The sequence below is a fragment of the Lissotriton helveticus genome, chromosome 11 (genome assembly GCF_964261635.1).
Source record: "Lissotriton helveticus chromosome 11, aLisHel1.1, whole genome shotgun sequence".
Classification (NCBI taxonomy): domain Eukaryota; kingdom Metazoa; phylum Chordata; class Amphibia; order Caudata; family Salamandridae; genus Lissotriton; species Lissotriton helveticus.
The window spans coordinates 208,926,557-208,942,709 of record NC_136072.1 but is presented as its reverse complement, the minus strand read 5'-3'; the positions used below and the strand labels follow the sequence as shown (position 1 = coordinate 208,942,709).

Genomic DNA, 16,153 nt, shown 5'->3' with positions numbered 1-16,153 from the left:
ACCCCTGCGCCACATTATACCTGCGCCAGCTATAATGTATGCAAAGGGGGCGTATTGACACAAGGAAGGGTCGTAGAAGTGACGCAGTGAAATCTATGAGATTTCACTGCGTCACTTTTAGGGCGCCATTGCGTCAAAATCTTGCGCCTGCCTCACAGCAGGCGTAAGACTGATGCAGGCCCTTTCACATGGGGCTTGCCCCATGTGAAAGGATGCATTGCTGGAGTTGCGTCACTTTTGCGACACACTCCAGCAATGCGTCACTTTTACGCTTACAGATACGTCAGAAATACTGACGTATCTGTAACTCCTTGCGACATGATGCGTCATACATTAAATATGACGCATCAGGAATGTCGCAAGGAGAGCGCACTGAGAAGTGACGCATCGCTGCTTTCACGCAGCGATGCGTCATTTCTCATAAATGAGGCTCTGAGTGAAGGAGGAAAGAAACATAAGTGAGGGAGTGTGGCTGTGTTATCGGGAGTGAGCGTGATAGAAGAGGAATGACAGACTAAGGGGATGGAGAGAATGAGGCTACCAGAGAGAGAAAGAGGGAAGGGGATTGTAGAACTAAGAGGACAGAGGGAGTAAGAGATGGAGTTAGTGAAGTGGAGTAAGGAGAGTAAGGGAATAGAAAAGAGTGAAGGAGCAAAAGAAGGAAAGAGACAGGAAGGAAAGTAAAGGTTAAGGTTTGAAAGAAGGTGAGTGTGGGAGTATGGCTGAGTTATAGGGAGTGAGCAGGACAGAAGAGGAGTGAGAGACTAAAGGGACGGAGACAATGAGGCGAACAGAGAGAGAATGAGGGAAGGGGAGTGTAGAAGTAAGAGGACAGACAGAGTACGATAAGGAATTAGTGAAGTGGAGTAAGGAGGGGAAGGGAAAACAGTGAAGGTCTGAAAGAAGGTGAGTGTGGGAGTGTGGCTCAGTTATAGGGAGTGAGTGTGATAGAAGAGGAGTGAGAGACTAAGAAGACGGAGAGAATGGGGGTAACAGAGAGAGAGTGAGAGAAGGGGAGTGAGTAAGTTAGAGGACAGAGGGATTGAGAGAAGGAGTTACTGAAATGGAGTAAGGGGAGTACGGGAAGGGAAAAGAGTGAAGGAGCGAAGGATGGGAAGACAGAGGAAGGAAAGTAAAGGAAAAGGTCTGAAAGAAGGTGAGTGTAGGAGTATGGCTGAGTTATAGGGAGTGAGCGTGATAGAAAAGGAGTGAGAGACTAAGGGGACGGAGAGAATGAGGCTAACAGAGAGAGAATGAGGGAAGGGGAGTGTAGAAGTAAGAGGACAGAAGGAGTAAGAGAAGGAGTTAATGAAGTGGAGTAAGAAACTGCACATTTTAATTGGTTGTACTTTTGAACACTTTGAAAGTCACATAACATTCACCCATCCCCCCAGTGCTCATTCCCCTGTTACCATGGTAACTCCCTCCTCACCCAGCACACAGTTCAGAAGTTCATCATATTATGTTGCAAAAAAAAAGCAGCAAGGGTGTTTGGCCACTCAATGTACGAGCTAATCATGTGCAATGTTTCTTGAAATGACTTTTCCTCAACCATTGAAATGACTTCTTTCAAAAAACAAAAGCATACACCCTAGTTTTCAGTGGAGAATGTTAAGAAAGCACCAATCATTTTTTGTTTTTAAAGTGCACTGAATCTCAACCACTTTTTTATATAACTCCTACTTTCAAACTGCCATTTCATTTCCACAACTCATCTGAATACAAGCACATCTACCTTCAAGATGCAAAAAGTCTGGTTTGTGGGTCATAGCTTTGTCCACTGGAGTCAAAAAAACGCAGCTAACAGAGGTATTTACAACCTTGATTTACCACATGTGGACATTGTCTGGATTGGACAGAGAGGATTGAGAAGTCACCAATTGATACCATTGGTAAAATCCTTTATGCATCTACCACACCCTGACCTCATAATTGTGCACAGTGGTGGCAATGACGTGGGCACTTTGACTGGGGTACGTCTGGAAATGCTTTTAAAGGACATCTTTGGGCAATTGATGTCACTTTTTCCAAAAACTGCCTTGGTATTTTCTAATATATGCCAAAGGCAAACATGGAACTGGTCCAACCAATTTTGTCCACAGATTGAGAAAGCAAGGAAACATGTGAATAAATCTGTTTCTGCTTTCCTCAGAGACTATGGTATGGGTTCCATTTACCACAACAACTTGCGTTACAACATGCAAGACATCCATAGGAGAGATGGTGTGCATTTTACATATGAGGGGAATAGAGTTTTCCTCTTGAATATAAGACTCTGCATTGGTACCTACTTGTAGGTACAAAAAACACCCACATAACACAACAGTTCTTTTCAGAGCTACCCTACCTCTAAGCACTCTAAATTATTTTTTTACTATAATTTTTTACACTGTTTTTCCCTCTGGTGCGCTCAGGGTGCGCGTACCGGAGCGCGCACCTGGGAACGTACCCAGCGCTTACCCCGCGAAAAGTTTTTTTGCCCTTCAGGGTCCTTCTAGGCCCCCCTCAGAAAACCTAGGGGGTCAGGATGTGTCTACTCTGCCCCCTTTTAATTATATCCGCCTTTCTTGTTCACCTCTTGTGTCTCGATTCTACCGAGACACAAGATGGCGGACTCTCCGGACTGTTTAGAATGTTGACAGACACCCGACAGCCAATCAGCTTTCCGCTCCCGCACTCCCGTAGTGCGCCGGGTGCGCTCCCCGGTACGCGCACCTGTGAGCGCTCGGAGAGCGCTTGTAGATATATATGTGTTTTTGAAGTTAATTAAAAAAAAAAACACTGGAGCAATTTTCACCAAATATAGCAAAGGCACATCTGCGTACCAGTCCCTACAATTTTGCCAAGTTTGGCGTAATTCCGTTCAGTGGTTCGGGCTGTAGACTTGTCAGACCGTCCTATGGAAATTAACATGGGGAAAACACGTTTTGGGACCCCCCTTTTTTCTCAGCCCCCACTTCACGAATCCCCCCGAAACTTCCAGGGAAGGAGCGGAGCGGAGCTGGCCAAAATTTTAGAAAATTACACACAAATTCCTAAAGCGGCGCCAGAGTTATTCCCAATAGAATGTTGCGGATTTCCTATGGTAGCCAATCCTAACTATAACTACCTACTGGTGACCGCCAGTAGGTAATATATATATATATACATATATATATATATCCTCGTTTCACAAAGTGATCCAGCAGAACATGAGAGCGCTCAACAGCGTGTGCTGCGCTCAGGGGTCGGATCCAGACCCATATATTAATTTTTTGCGCAAAAGGAGCTGCACAACCAGGATATATTTCAAAAGCTTTTTATTAGAGCTTCACCCCACCAACGCGTTTCAGCCTCAACAGGCTTTGTTCACGGTCAGTTAGTCCTTCCACTCTTTCTTATATTTATACTAGCCCATTTTAGCCATTTAGGAGGCATTATGGGATACGTAGTCTTTACACAGTTTTAAGAATTATATCACAAAATTAAATAAAAAGAAAGACTGGTGTATATGACGTTTTGTCTTTTGATAATCAATTGCATCATATTCAATTCATATGGGCATTAATAATTCAAATAATTCATATGGGATTAGTTCCCAAATTATTGTTCAGAATTCACAGTTCATCGGGTGTAGTACCCTGTTGTATTGAAGAGGCTGAGCCGGTCCCGGTAACAGTCACTCCAAGTGTATGTGGAGGTCTTCCCCAAAGTTCATACCTCTCGGCATTTTTGTGCGGAAGCGGATAATTAGGCGCGACTCCATTTGTCTCAGTTTACGAACCGTGTCGCCACCTCTTTCCGTTCTCATCAGCATTTTAAGTCCATAGAATCTCATTGATTTCCACTCTCCATTTTGGCAAGCGTTGATATGTTTAGCTGTGGCATAGAGCATATTTTTGTTTTTTACCGCTCTGATATGTTCCAAAATTCTTTTTTTTAACATACAGGTAGTACTTCCTATGTATTTGCTGCCACATTTGCATTCGATTACGTACACCACGTTTTTCGATGTGCACGAGATCTGTTGATCGATCTGCATTATTTTGCCATTTGGTTCCTCGATGGATTGTTTACTCATGCCAATCTTACACGCCTTACAGCTCAGACAGGGTTTGAATCCTTTTCGTTGGTTTGTTAACCAATCAGTCTGCGTCTTGACTTGAAAGTGGCTGTTCACCAAAGAATCTTGCAGGGATTTGTTCTTCCTGTAAGTTATTTGTGGTTGTTTGCCTACCAGCTGTCCTATGTCCGGGTCCCCGGATATGAGGTGCCAGTACTTTTTCATTTTGTTGGCGATCATTCCACTCTCCTTGTTGTAAGTGGTTATGAATCTCGGCGGATCTTTTTCCACTGCCTTCTTTGGTTTTTCAACCAATAATTCTGTTCTTGTTTTTTGATCAGCCTTCCTTTTGCAGTTCTTTAAGACTCGATCATGATATCCTCTTGATTCGAATCTCATCTTGCTTTCATTTATTTTAGCTTCTGCATCATCAGGTTTGGAACAGTTTCTTTTTAATCTGATGTATTCTCCGTATGGAATACTCTTCATCAGTGCTTGCGGGTGAAAACTTGTGCCATGCAACACGCTATTGGTCGCTGTCTTCTTGCGGAACAAGGTGGACTCCAGTTTCCCATCTGAGATGTAAATTTCAGTGTCCAGAAACGCAATTCTTTTGGTACTCGTGGCCCATGTGAATTGGAGACCTATTGTGTTTGCATTCAGTTTTACAAAGTAGTCGCGGAAATCAGATTCAGACCCATGCCAAATTATGAACAGGTCATCTATGTATCGGACCCACAATATGATCCGATCCAGTTCCAATTGATTATTCGTGTTCCATGCAACTGTTTTCTCCCACCATCCCATGGTGATATTGGCATAGTTGGGAGAAAATGAAATGCCCATGGCAGTCCCACACTCTTGTTTATATAACTCCTGATTGAATAAGAACACATTGTTCGTCAAGCAGATGTTGATCATTTTTAGGAGCATGTTCGTGTGTTCCAAGGTGGAAATACTACGCTGTTTCAAAAAGTACTGGCATGCTCCAATACCTACATCATGCCTTATCGAAGTATACAATGAAACGACATCTATGGTCGCTAACAGATATTGTTCATTCCACCTTATGTCCTGAATTATTCGAAGGAACTGGCCAGTATCCTTGATGTAGGACGGCATGCTTTGGGCAATTGGCGCCAGGAAAGTGTCCACATATCTTGACAGATTTTCGTATATGGAGCTGCATGAAGAGACAATTGGTCTGCCTGGGGGATCTATTAGAGTCTTATGTATATGCACGGCATTGTTGGATAATCTATATCTAGGAATTTCCTCTCTTCCTCATTCAGTAACCCTTTCTTGTGCCACTCATGCAAATGGTCCTTCAGTTCTTTCAACATTCTGGTACTGGGATTGCTTGAGATTTTTGAATAATTTTGCTGTTGGTCTAATTGTCTCATAGCTTCTTTCTTGTAATCCATAGTATCCATTATTACAATGTTGCCCCCTTCCGTGCCTTTGGTATATATATATATATGTGTGTGTGTGTGTGTAATCTTACAAAAGTTTAAATTACCTTCTGTGTGTTACCATGGTCTGCGGAAGTGGCAGTGGTGCTTGGAATGTCTCAATCACTCTTGTTCTCTTCACACCACACTAGTCTTGTCGGCTGTCTCCCGTTCGAACACTTACTCTCTTTTTCTCTCGTATCTTTTTGAAACACACAATCTGCATATTTCCCACTTCATGTCTTTCCTCTTCAGCGCCTTCTATTTTAGTCTCTCCTGTACGTATTTCCTTCCATCTCCTTCACTCCACCTAAACAGACTACACACCCACTCACCACTCCACTCACCGTGGAGAAGTGTGGCTCAGGGGTTAGAGGCAGCAGACCCGGAAGCTGAGATCGGTCCTGGACCAGGGTTCAATTCCCCGCCTCGGCGGGTCTTGGGCTAAAAATTCCACGGACTTGATAATTCTCACCCCGGTGCCTCCTCGACTCACGGGTTCACACTCTGCGACTCTGGGCAATAGCTTGCTTAATCTCCACAACGGCCCCTCGTGGCGGGATGCCTGACTTTCACCTTGTGGATACCCTGCTATCTCACAGGGGAATACCAGGAAGGGTTCCCTAAGCAAGCGCCGGGAAACCCACTGCGGGTAGCTGTGCGCTATATAAGCTCAATTACATTTACATTTAGTAAGCACTGCATTTAATTGTAGCCCTGTCAGTATTTTGACATCTATGTACCTCTTTGAAAAACTTTCGCATATAATCACAATTACAATTGCAACACCTTACAATAGCTCTGTGCACTCTGCAGAGAGGCCAAGGATTGGTTAAGCATGTATTCTAAACTTCTTTATGAACCACTGACAGGCACTGTGACAAATTCGCACTATGTTAGACCTGAACTCTAAGATCTCATTTGTGGCCGGCCCACAATCTGAGCACCCCCAGCTACACTGAAGGGACACTTTTCACACTAATCACGATACCACATCTAAAAAAAGCCATCGGGTCTTACTATTAAATATGTACAAGTGGCCACAGTCCATATTTGATGGTCCTTTCCTCATTTTTAAATTTCCATAATGCATTATTAACAAATCCTGTGAATAGATTCAAATCCACAAATCTGGCCACCGCTTTCCACGTTTTGTGGATACATCAGATTCTGCATTGTCATTATAAGGCATTACACTATCTGAGAGAGGGTTAAGATTCGAAAAAGCTCATTTACAACTTTGGATCATGTTTACACCACAGGTCCACTTATTGAGGGCATATCTAATAAAAGCAAATGTTGTCCATGCCCAATAGCGGATATTCTTGGCTGGACACCAGTTACTTTTCTTGAATTATATGATATGTTAGATCATGTGCGGTGCATAGAGACAGTTAAGGCTGCATAGTTATCTTTATTGGGGTATAAAGAACTTTTTTGAGGTTATAGACCTCATCTCTCAATTTGAATGAGTCACTTCTGGTGAAAGAAGAAATTACACTGTGACCCTAATATCCCTTGCACTGAATAGTGTTGATTGTTGATGTTTTCGCAACTAACACAGGACCATGAAACCTTAAAGTCTCTCAATGAAAACTTTTCGGAGTTTTTAAAACTCCAACAAAAATTGACTTTTTGAACGAGGTAAATCTGCGCATCTTGTTCATTCTGGAAGGGAGCATACGCTCACAAGGAAGCATGCCATCGTGGTAAACAGTGTAGTGGCACGTGACGGTACACCTTCTCCCTTTGTGTTGGTGTTTTCTATTACCACAGAAACGGTGGGTGGCTTTTAAAGGGGCAGGTACTGCTTGCAGCGTCTCAGAGTTTACACACAGAATTGACCTGACACTTGTATGCTGCCAACCTCTTGGCACTGAGAATTAAGCCCGCATTTTAGGAGTAATCCTGTGCGAAACATATTATTTTGTGCATGCTACAACAAAACCTGACAACGAGTAAGAAAAAATCAAGGAGGTGATTGTGTGTGTCTGATGGCCGGCTCCACCGCTCAAATTAGCACCTTTTGTTTCTACGAAACCACCTGGGAGCGTCTCTCCAGCAACAGGAGCTGCCAAGCCTCTCAACTTTGGTAAGAACGTTTACTGCTTCACAAAAGCAAATATTAAATAGTGTACTTTTGCAATGTACATCCATTCAGTAGCTCATTAAAAGGGGGCGTATGTTTGTTTCCTATGTTTCTAAAGGTACTGTGAAAATCAACCTTAAGGCCACCTTTTAAAGAGTCGGTGGTTATTTACTAAGGTTTTGCACTAGGTGCACAGCGAAAATCAGTGCGTCGATCTAATTACCATGATAAAAGTCTGCTGAGGCAGCCATGATTACGCATAGTAACACAGCCTGTGCAACCCTAAGTAGACTGCACCTTTGTGTGTTTGAAAATTGAATAAAACGTATAGGAATTAATTATCCCTCAGTGCAAAAAAAAACGGTCTTCACGTTGTGGGTATGTCATACTGTATTTCAGCCTCTGCAGGTCACTCGTTCTCTAGCACATTACCTCCTCGTCCAGTCTTCCTCGCCACAGTAATAAACATATGAGCCTCCGGCTCCACACAGAACTCCAAGTAAATTAAAAGAGCAGCGCTCTAGTCTCCCCTCCCTCCTCCAATATGGCCCCAGAGGCTTCCACCAATCATATAAAAGGACACATATCAAGCATCACAGCCTGTTCTTTTTTTCTGCACTTCTCCGAGTGCTGTGGTTTCCCTGCTGGTCAGGTGAGTGGGACGGGGTTCCTGCTTTAGCGGTTCCCCTTGTCCTGTGGTATCTAGTTGGGGGTTGTTAGTTTGCGGTGTGCTGCCTGATGTTGGTTTTTACATACTTTGTCACTTTCGTTTTCTTAAAGTTTTGTTTCCCCCTGCTATTGCCTGGCTACCTCGTGTCCTGCTTAAGCGGACTTCCGTGGTTTGGTTTATCGGCTGGGTTTGTATGTCTTTTCACCTATGCGGGATGTTTTCCTAATTGCCGTTTCACATTTGTTTTCCTTTCCCGGCCGCGCGTCCTGCTGAGCGGACGTTGCACGGCCGGGTGCGGGATCTATGGGGGCCGAGGGCTTCCGTGTGTGAAATTTGCCGTTCTCATGCCTTACCTGATGCCGGTCTTCACGGCGGCGGCGTTTTCTTGCCTCTTCGTCTCCTGCTGAGCGGGAGGCGTGTTTGGGGCTGATTGAGCTTGGCGCGCTGCGGTCTGGGCCTCCTCCTACTGCGGCGCGCGGCTCTTCCGGTTGCTTTATTTCCTTCGGCTTCGGTCCGGGTGGGGTTTCTTACGTTGCCTAGCAACCTGGGGTCCTATTTACCTGGCTGTTCTCCGTGATGCCTGTGTTAGTTTGATTTCACTTGGCTGTCGGTCATGGATTCTTCTAACATGAATATTCCTGTTCCTTTGGCTGTGGCTTCCGGTTCGGGGGTGCATGTTCCCTCTATGGAACTTTTGCAGCAGATGATTAATACTGCTGTTTCTGCTGCTTTGCAGGATCGCGTTCCTATCCCTCCTCCTAAGAAGGCGAGGGTTGATGGCGCTGCTGCTGATGCAAATTCTGATACTGAGGAGGAGGTTGATGTCAGGGGTCGCTTTGTGCAAGGTGCCGACCTGAAGGAGGTGCTGGGCCACATTCGCGAAAACTTGGTGTTCCCTGCTTCTGTGGTGCCTCTGGATGACGATCTGTTTTCGCAATATCGTCGTCCCGAGCCTGATTCTTTGCCTCTCCATTCCTCTGTCTTGAAGGTCCTGGAGAATGAATGGAAGGATGTGGACAAGGGTTCCTTTCCTCGTTTCTTGGGTAAGAGGTACCCTCTTCAGGATTTTGCGGTGAAATACCCTGCCTCCGTGAAGGTTGACTCCTTGTTGGCGAGCATGTCTTCGCATGGGTCCGTTGTCTCGGAGGACTCTTCTCCTGCTGACCCAGTTGACCGTAAGGTGGATGGTGCTGTGAAACGCACTTTTGCGGCTGCCAATTTTTCTATCAGGGCTGCGGTCTATTCGTCTTACACGATCCAGTCCTTGCTCAAGGATTTTCAGTCTCTGTCGGAGTTGTTGGACCAGGGGGAGGATGTTTCTTCTACCCTGGCGATGATGGAGCAACAGGTTCGTCTACTATCCGATGTCTCCTTTGATTCGCTGGGGGCTGCTGCCTCTGCGGCCGGATCCTCTGTGGCTGCGAGGCGTCAGTTGTGGCTCCGCTCATGGAAGGCTGATGCTGCCCAGAAAAACTTGCTTATGAAAATCCCTTTTTCGGGGGTTAAACTTTTTGGTTCCTCTCTTGACGACATGGTGAAGAAGACGGCGGAGGACCGTAAACTGCTTGCTCCTGACCGTCCTGGCAGGTTCCGTGCCTTTGGTTCTCAGCGGTCTTTTGGTGCCTCGAAGAGGGGTCGGGCAGGTCAGCCCTTTCGTGGACGGGGGCGTGGCCGGGGTGCTCCCTCCTTTGATAAATCCCGGTTCTCCGGAGCTTCTGCCTCCTCCACTCCCGCTTCCAAATCATGACTGGATCGCTCCTGGTGTGGGTCCGGTTGGGGGTCGGCTCACTTGCTTCCTGGACTCTTGGCGGGCGACTGTGTCGGACCAATGGGTGCTTCAGGTGATCTCGGAGGGTTTGCGCATTGGATTTGCCCGGACACCCCCAGACTGTTTCAGGGCCACTCCTTGCCCGAGAGATCCTGTGAAACGATTGGCGCTTTTGGACGGCATTGCGTCCCTGTTGGTCAAGAAGGCGATCGTTCCTGTGCCCAGCGATCAATTGGGGCAAGGGGTGTATTCAATACTTTTCCTAGTGTCCAAGCGCACCGGGGATCTTCGGCCGGTGATGGACCTGAAGTGGGTGAATACTTTCATCCCTCACCAACGGTTCAAGATGGTTTCCCTTCCCTTGATCCTTCCTCTGATCTCTCAAGGGGATTTCCTTGCTTCGCTGGACCTGAAGGATGCTTACCTTCATGTTCCTCTTCATCCAGACTTTCGGAAGTTTTTCCGGTTTTGTGTGCGGGGTCTTCATTACCAATTCCAGGTATTGCCTTTTGGGCTCTGCTCTGCTCCCCGGATCTTTACTAAGGTTCTGGCTCCTCTTATTGGACATTTGCATGGAGAGGGAGTTAGTGTTTTTCCTTATCTGGACGACATTCTAATTTCTGCTTCTTCTCTTCCTAAGGCGGTGTTGCATGTCCAGAGGGTGTGCCATGTCCTGGAGCATCATGGGTTCCTCGTGAATGTACCGAAGTCCTCCCTGGTTCCAGCTCAAGAATTGACTTTCATTGGGGCTCTGTTCAAGACTCAGTTGGGGATGGTGTTCCTGCCCCCTCCCCGTGTTTTGTCCCTGATGTCTGCTGTTCGTTCCCTGTTGGTGGGGGTTTCTCATCCTGTGAGCCTGTGGTTACGAGTTCAGGGTCTGATGTCGGCTTCCTTGTTGACGGTGCCGTGGGCTCGCCTCCATATGTACCCGGTGGTGTCCCACATTTTATCGCATTGGGACCCCTGTTCCCTCGATATGGATGTTCTGGTTCCTATGTCGGAGGAGGTTCGGGTGGTCCTGGGTTGGTGGTTGGACGTGGATCATCTGTCCAAGGGCCGCCCTTTTCTGATTGTTCCCACCCGCGTGGTCACTACCGATGCCAGCCTGCTGGGTTGGGGTGCTACTCTGGGTGTTTCGGCGACTCAAGGGATTTGGCCTCAGTCGGTTTTGTCATGTTCCTCCAACTACAAGGAACTGAAGGCCGTCCTTCTGGGTCTGTTGGACTTCTCGGATCTTGTTCAGGGTCACCACGTGCAGATCCGGACGGACAATCAGGTTGTGATGTCTTATGTGAACCATCAAGGGGGGTGCAGGGTTCGCTCCCTCAGTTGCCTGGCTCGTCGGATTGGTTCTTGGGCGGAGGTGCATCTGGAGTCCCTGTCTGCCATCTACCTGCCTGGTGCGGAGAACACTATGGCGGATTGTCTGAGCCGGGTGTTTCCTTCCATGGGGTCCTTGTCTCTCACGAGGTGGATGTTCAGGAGGTTGCGGGTGATGTTTGGGTGTCCGATTGTGGACCTGTTTGCCTCCCAGGACAATGCCCAGACCCGTTGTTTTTGCACGATTATGCCTTGCCAGGATGCCTGGAGGGTGGACGCCCTTTCGTTCCCTTGGCCGGAGGGTCTGCTGTATGCATTTCCCCCTGTTCCCCTGCTTCCAGCTGTGTTACAGAAGATCAAGAGGGAGGGGTCGTTGGTGCTTCTGATTGCTCCTTGTTGGCGGCGGCGCCCTTGGTTTCCCCTTCTGTGGGAATTGGCTGTGTCTCCGGGGTGGCCCTTGCCGTTCGTGCCGTACCCTCTGATGGGTCCTCTTCTTCCTCTGCCTGTGTTCCGTTCCCTGGGTCTGCGGGCCTGGCTCTTGAGAGGGAGTCTCTGATACGTGAGGGTTGTTCGGTGGCTGTGGCTGGTGTCATTCAACAGTCCCGGAGGCCTTCTACGCTTAAGTCTTACGCCAAGCATTGGGATCATTTTGCTTCTTGGTGTGTTGTTCATGGGCTGACGTTGGATTCTTTGGATCCGGCTCGCATTCTGGACTTTCTGAACGATGGGTTTGTGTTGGGATTGGCCATTTCGACCCTTCGGGCTCAGTGGGCCGCCATTCGGGCTTTTCATGTCCTGCCTTTGGTTGCCATTTCTCCGTTGGTTGCTCGACTTTTTAAGTCTCTTTCTTTCCAGCGACCACGTCCTATCTTGTGTCCTCCTCCTTGGGACCTTCCTTTGGTTTTGCGTTCCTTGCAATTGGCTCCTTTCGAGCCTTTGGAGTCTGTGGACCTGAAGTTTTTGACTCTCAAGGTGGTGTTTCTGGTGGCGATTGCCTCTGCCAGGCTTGTGGGGGAGTTGGGGGCTTTCCTCCGTTCTGCACCGTTTTTGTTGGTTTTGGCGGACCGTGTGGTCTTGCGCCCTCATCCCACTTTTGTTCCTAAAGTGAATTCTTTTTTTCACCGGTCTGCCGAGGTGGTTCTTCCGGTTCTGTGTCCTGATCCCTCCTCGGCTGAAGAGTCCCTTTTGCACCTCTTAGATGTTCGGCGTGCCTTGATGATTTACATATCTCGCACTTCTACCTTTTGTAAAGTTGACTGCTTGTTTGTGAATTATGGTTTGTCACGTCAGGGTCTGAAGCCCTCCCTGTCTACGATAAGTCGGTGGATTAAGGAGGCCATTCTTTTGGCTTATGCTTCGGTCTCTGTGGTTCCTTCTCTTCCGGTTCAGGGTCGTTCCACCAGGTCGGTGGCTGTATCCTGGGCTTCTTTCAAAGGGGTGTCTATGGAGGATGTTTGCAGGGCTGCTACGTGGTCTTCTCCACATACTTTCATGAACCATTACCGCCTCCAAATTGGGGGTGGGGGTTCTGTTTCGTTTGCCTCTTCTGTTTTGTCTGCTGGGGTACCTTGAGAGGTTGTCCATTTTTTGGGTTGTTATGCCTCTGTATATTAAAATATGTTTTCGCTGCACTGATGGTGTGGTCTGTTTCCTTACATGAAGCTGATTGCTTTGGTATCGGCTCATATGTTTATTACTGTGGCGAGGAAGACTGGACGAGGAGGTAATGCCCCGGTTACTTACCGGTAATCTTCATTACTCCGAGTCCATGTCTTCCTCGCCACAGTATAGTTTCCCTTCCCTCCCGGCCCTGGTGGTGGCTTCATGTCTGCGGCTTGGTTTTTCAGGCTGTGATGCTTGATATGTGTCCTTTTATATGATTGGTTGAAGCCTCTGGGGCCATATTGGAGGAGGGAGGGGAGACTAGAGCGCTGCTCTTTTAATTTACTTGGAGTTCTGTGTGGAGCCGGAGGCTCATATGTTTATTACTGTGGCGAGGAAGACATGGACTCGGAGTAATGAAGATTACCGGTAAGTAACCGGGGCATTATCGTTTGTTTTTATGCTGAGGGTCAAGCCCGGCTGTCAGACATGCGCAGTATTGAAAAAGGATTAATCAGATTTTCCAGAGTTGTGGGAGTGTCACCCTCCGACTTCCGCCTCAATTTTCAGCCTTTTTCCATAATATCAGCTCAAGGTGCATCAGTTTTGCACTGTAGAGCTACGACGTAGCTATGCACCGAGCAACCAGGGGCATAACCAGGCCTCTGCAGCCCCTGCGGCCCATGGAGACCCCAAAGCCTTCAGGGGGCGCCAATTCAGCCCACGGCCATGATTATCTGTCAGACATGAGGCGCTCCTCGGTCTCCTATCACGTTCTGTGTGTGTAGGGGGTGGTGGGGTGGGGGAGTTACATGATTTTGTAGTGTGTGCAGTGTAGTGGCACCTAGGCCTAAGGGGGAGAATTGCTTACTGTTCGCCAATCATGGCAGTCCTTTTCCTAACCAATCTTGAGCAAGAGGCGTCAGTTTAATATACCTCATTAATGATCTGTGAAACTCTGCTATGCCACTGTCGGTCTAAGAAGATTGTGCTAATGAACTCTATCGGACTACTAAAGCTTCCCTTTAGAGCTAGGGAACTCCCTCTACATTCGGCATTCACCCACCAGGAATGTATGGCCCGCGACATAATTCACACATATCTTTTGCTTTAGGTTCGCTAGCCCTGTAGTGTATGTAAAGTGGGCACCTTCCCCTGCCATGGCCATTTTAAAATCAGAATCTGCAGTGCCACAGACAGATATGGTCACTTGCATTGGAGGAAATCAGGTAAATAATGTATCAAATTAAAGCTATGAGTTTCATGGAGATGTCTGAACTTCTGTATCAGGAAAGGGATGGGAGAGCTTTTTAGCTAACCGCATTTTGAACCACGTGCCCAATAGGGCCATAAAATAAACAGAAGCTGAAACTGTCAATGTAAAAATGCAAAACTATTCTAGCTTTAAATATATGACTGGCTGAAGATGCCAAACATAATGTATGAAACCTAAAAATAGGCCACATTCAACTTTCACAAATATGTTATCATTATTATTAATGATAAGTAAAAGAATATTATCATGTTATTTTTATTTATATTGTAGCCCTTGTTTTACTGCTGTGCTTTTCTTGAGCACACGTGTGCGTGTGTGTGATAATGAGATGTGAGATGATTTTCCCTGATTTACATATGATGCTGAAAAGTACCTGTGTCCATCAAACAATTCAAATCCCTAGGGTCAGAGAGGAAAGTGCAGTGCAAACTAAAGTGAATGTAATTTACCGCCAGTGCTGGGGTGACATTCAGCACTTTAAACGAGTATAGGTAAAACGCTGACGTGGTAAAAGCAGCAAAGCATGTGTGGTATGCACGCTAACCACACAATGTGCCGATGACTCGCAGGTTTCCTGGCAACGGTGTCAGAGATGTGTTGATCTCTAACCGTTTCCTCTCATCAGCATATTATAGCCTGTGAATGTTGCAATCTTCGTCCAATATTTTTAATGTGTTTCAAACCGGAAGTTCAAAAGTTCAGACTACACCATATGATGCAACACAGCACAAAATAAGAATCAGACCATTATGAGTTACAAAAAGCTTGCCTTAAACAACATGAGTGTATCACAACACAACCTACCAAGCGGGCAGAGGACTGACGAATAACCTCACTAAACATCAATGTGATCCTGTCTAATAACAAACAACCCTTAAACACCCCAACTATCATTTCCTTAACTTAACCTCTTAAACTAGTCACCCTTCTAAAAGGTTTATCTATAACTCCGGCCCTGTCGCCAACTCAATTTCACACAGATTGCACTTCAGCTTATGACAACTTCACTACTTCCTCCAACCCTAAATCCCTTTAACTCCCTGGAGCTCGAGCGCCTGACCAGAAGCAAGACCAACCCTTGCTTTGGATCTGCACCTAAAACTTACCAGCCTGCCAAACAGTGACAGCACATGCTTATCACCCACACAATAAAGATATAGGGCCTCATTTATGAGGCCTTGCGTCAGTTTTGCGCTTCTGATGCGTCACTTTTTGTGACACATCGGCGGCTTAAAACATGCCTCCTGTTGCGCACTATTTACAAAGTGAGGCATCTAAGCAGATGCATCACTTTGTAAACCCCTGCGCTACATTATACCTGCGTCAGGTATAATGTATGTAGGGGGGCCTTCCCCCGCAAAAATCCTCATAGAAGTAACGCAGTGAAATCTATGAGATTTCATTGCGTCACTTCTAGGACGCCGTTGCGTCAAAATCTTGCGCCTGCCTCACATCAGGCGTAAGACTGACGCAGGCCCTTTCACATGGGGCTTGCCCCATGTGAAAGGGCGCATTGCTGGAGTTGCGTCACTTTTGTGACACACTCCAGCAATGCGTCACTATTGCGCTTACAGGTACGTCCGAAACACAGACGTATCTGTAACTCCTTGCGACATGATGCATCATACATTAAATATGACGCATCAGGTATGTCTCAAAGATATGAGGAGCTCGCACAGCAAAGTATAATCAAATGTAGAGAAATTCTGCAGAGTTGGAGCGTGCTGCTGGGGATGATCACCGTCTGGCCAGGGCGGTGGATTCGGACATGAGGAAAAGCAGCTCCCCCATCTAGGGAGAGAACACCCCTGCGCACAACTGTAAGAAGGACCCAATGGTCTTATTCCATAGTCATAGGTTAATAATGATGTTGAAACGTGGATGGAAAATAACCATCTTTCACAATTTATTTTGGCTTGTAAATATGGTCGATAT

At 46.7% G+C, this 16,153-nt stretch overlaps 1 protein-coding gene across 1 annotated transcript in view; it reads left to right on the top strand.

Moving 5' to 3' along the window:
• The first annotated feature begins 7,334 nt into the window (after positions 1-7,334).
• Positions 7,335-16,153, top strand: part of MINDY4B (MINDY family member 4B) — a 426,393-nt gene continuing 417,574 nt past the window's right edge. Inside the window, exon 1 of the mRNA XM_078666102.1 lies at positions 7,335-7,585. The gene's annotated coding sequence lies outside the window, so the exon portion shown is untranslated. The remainder of the gene's footprint in view (positions 7,586-16,153) is intronic.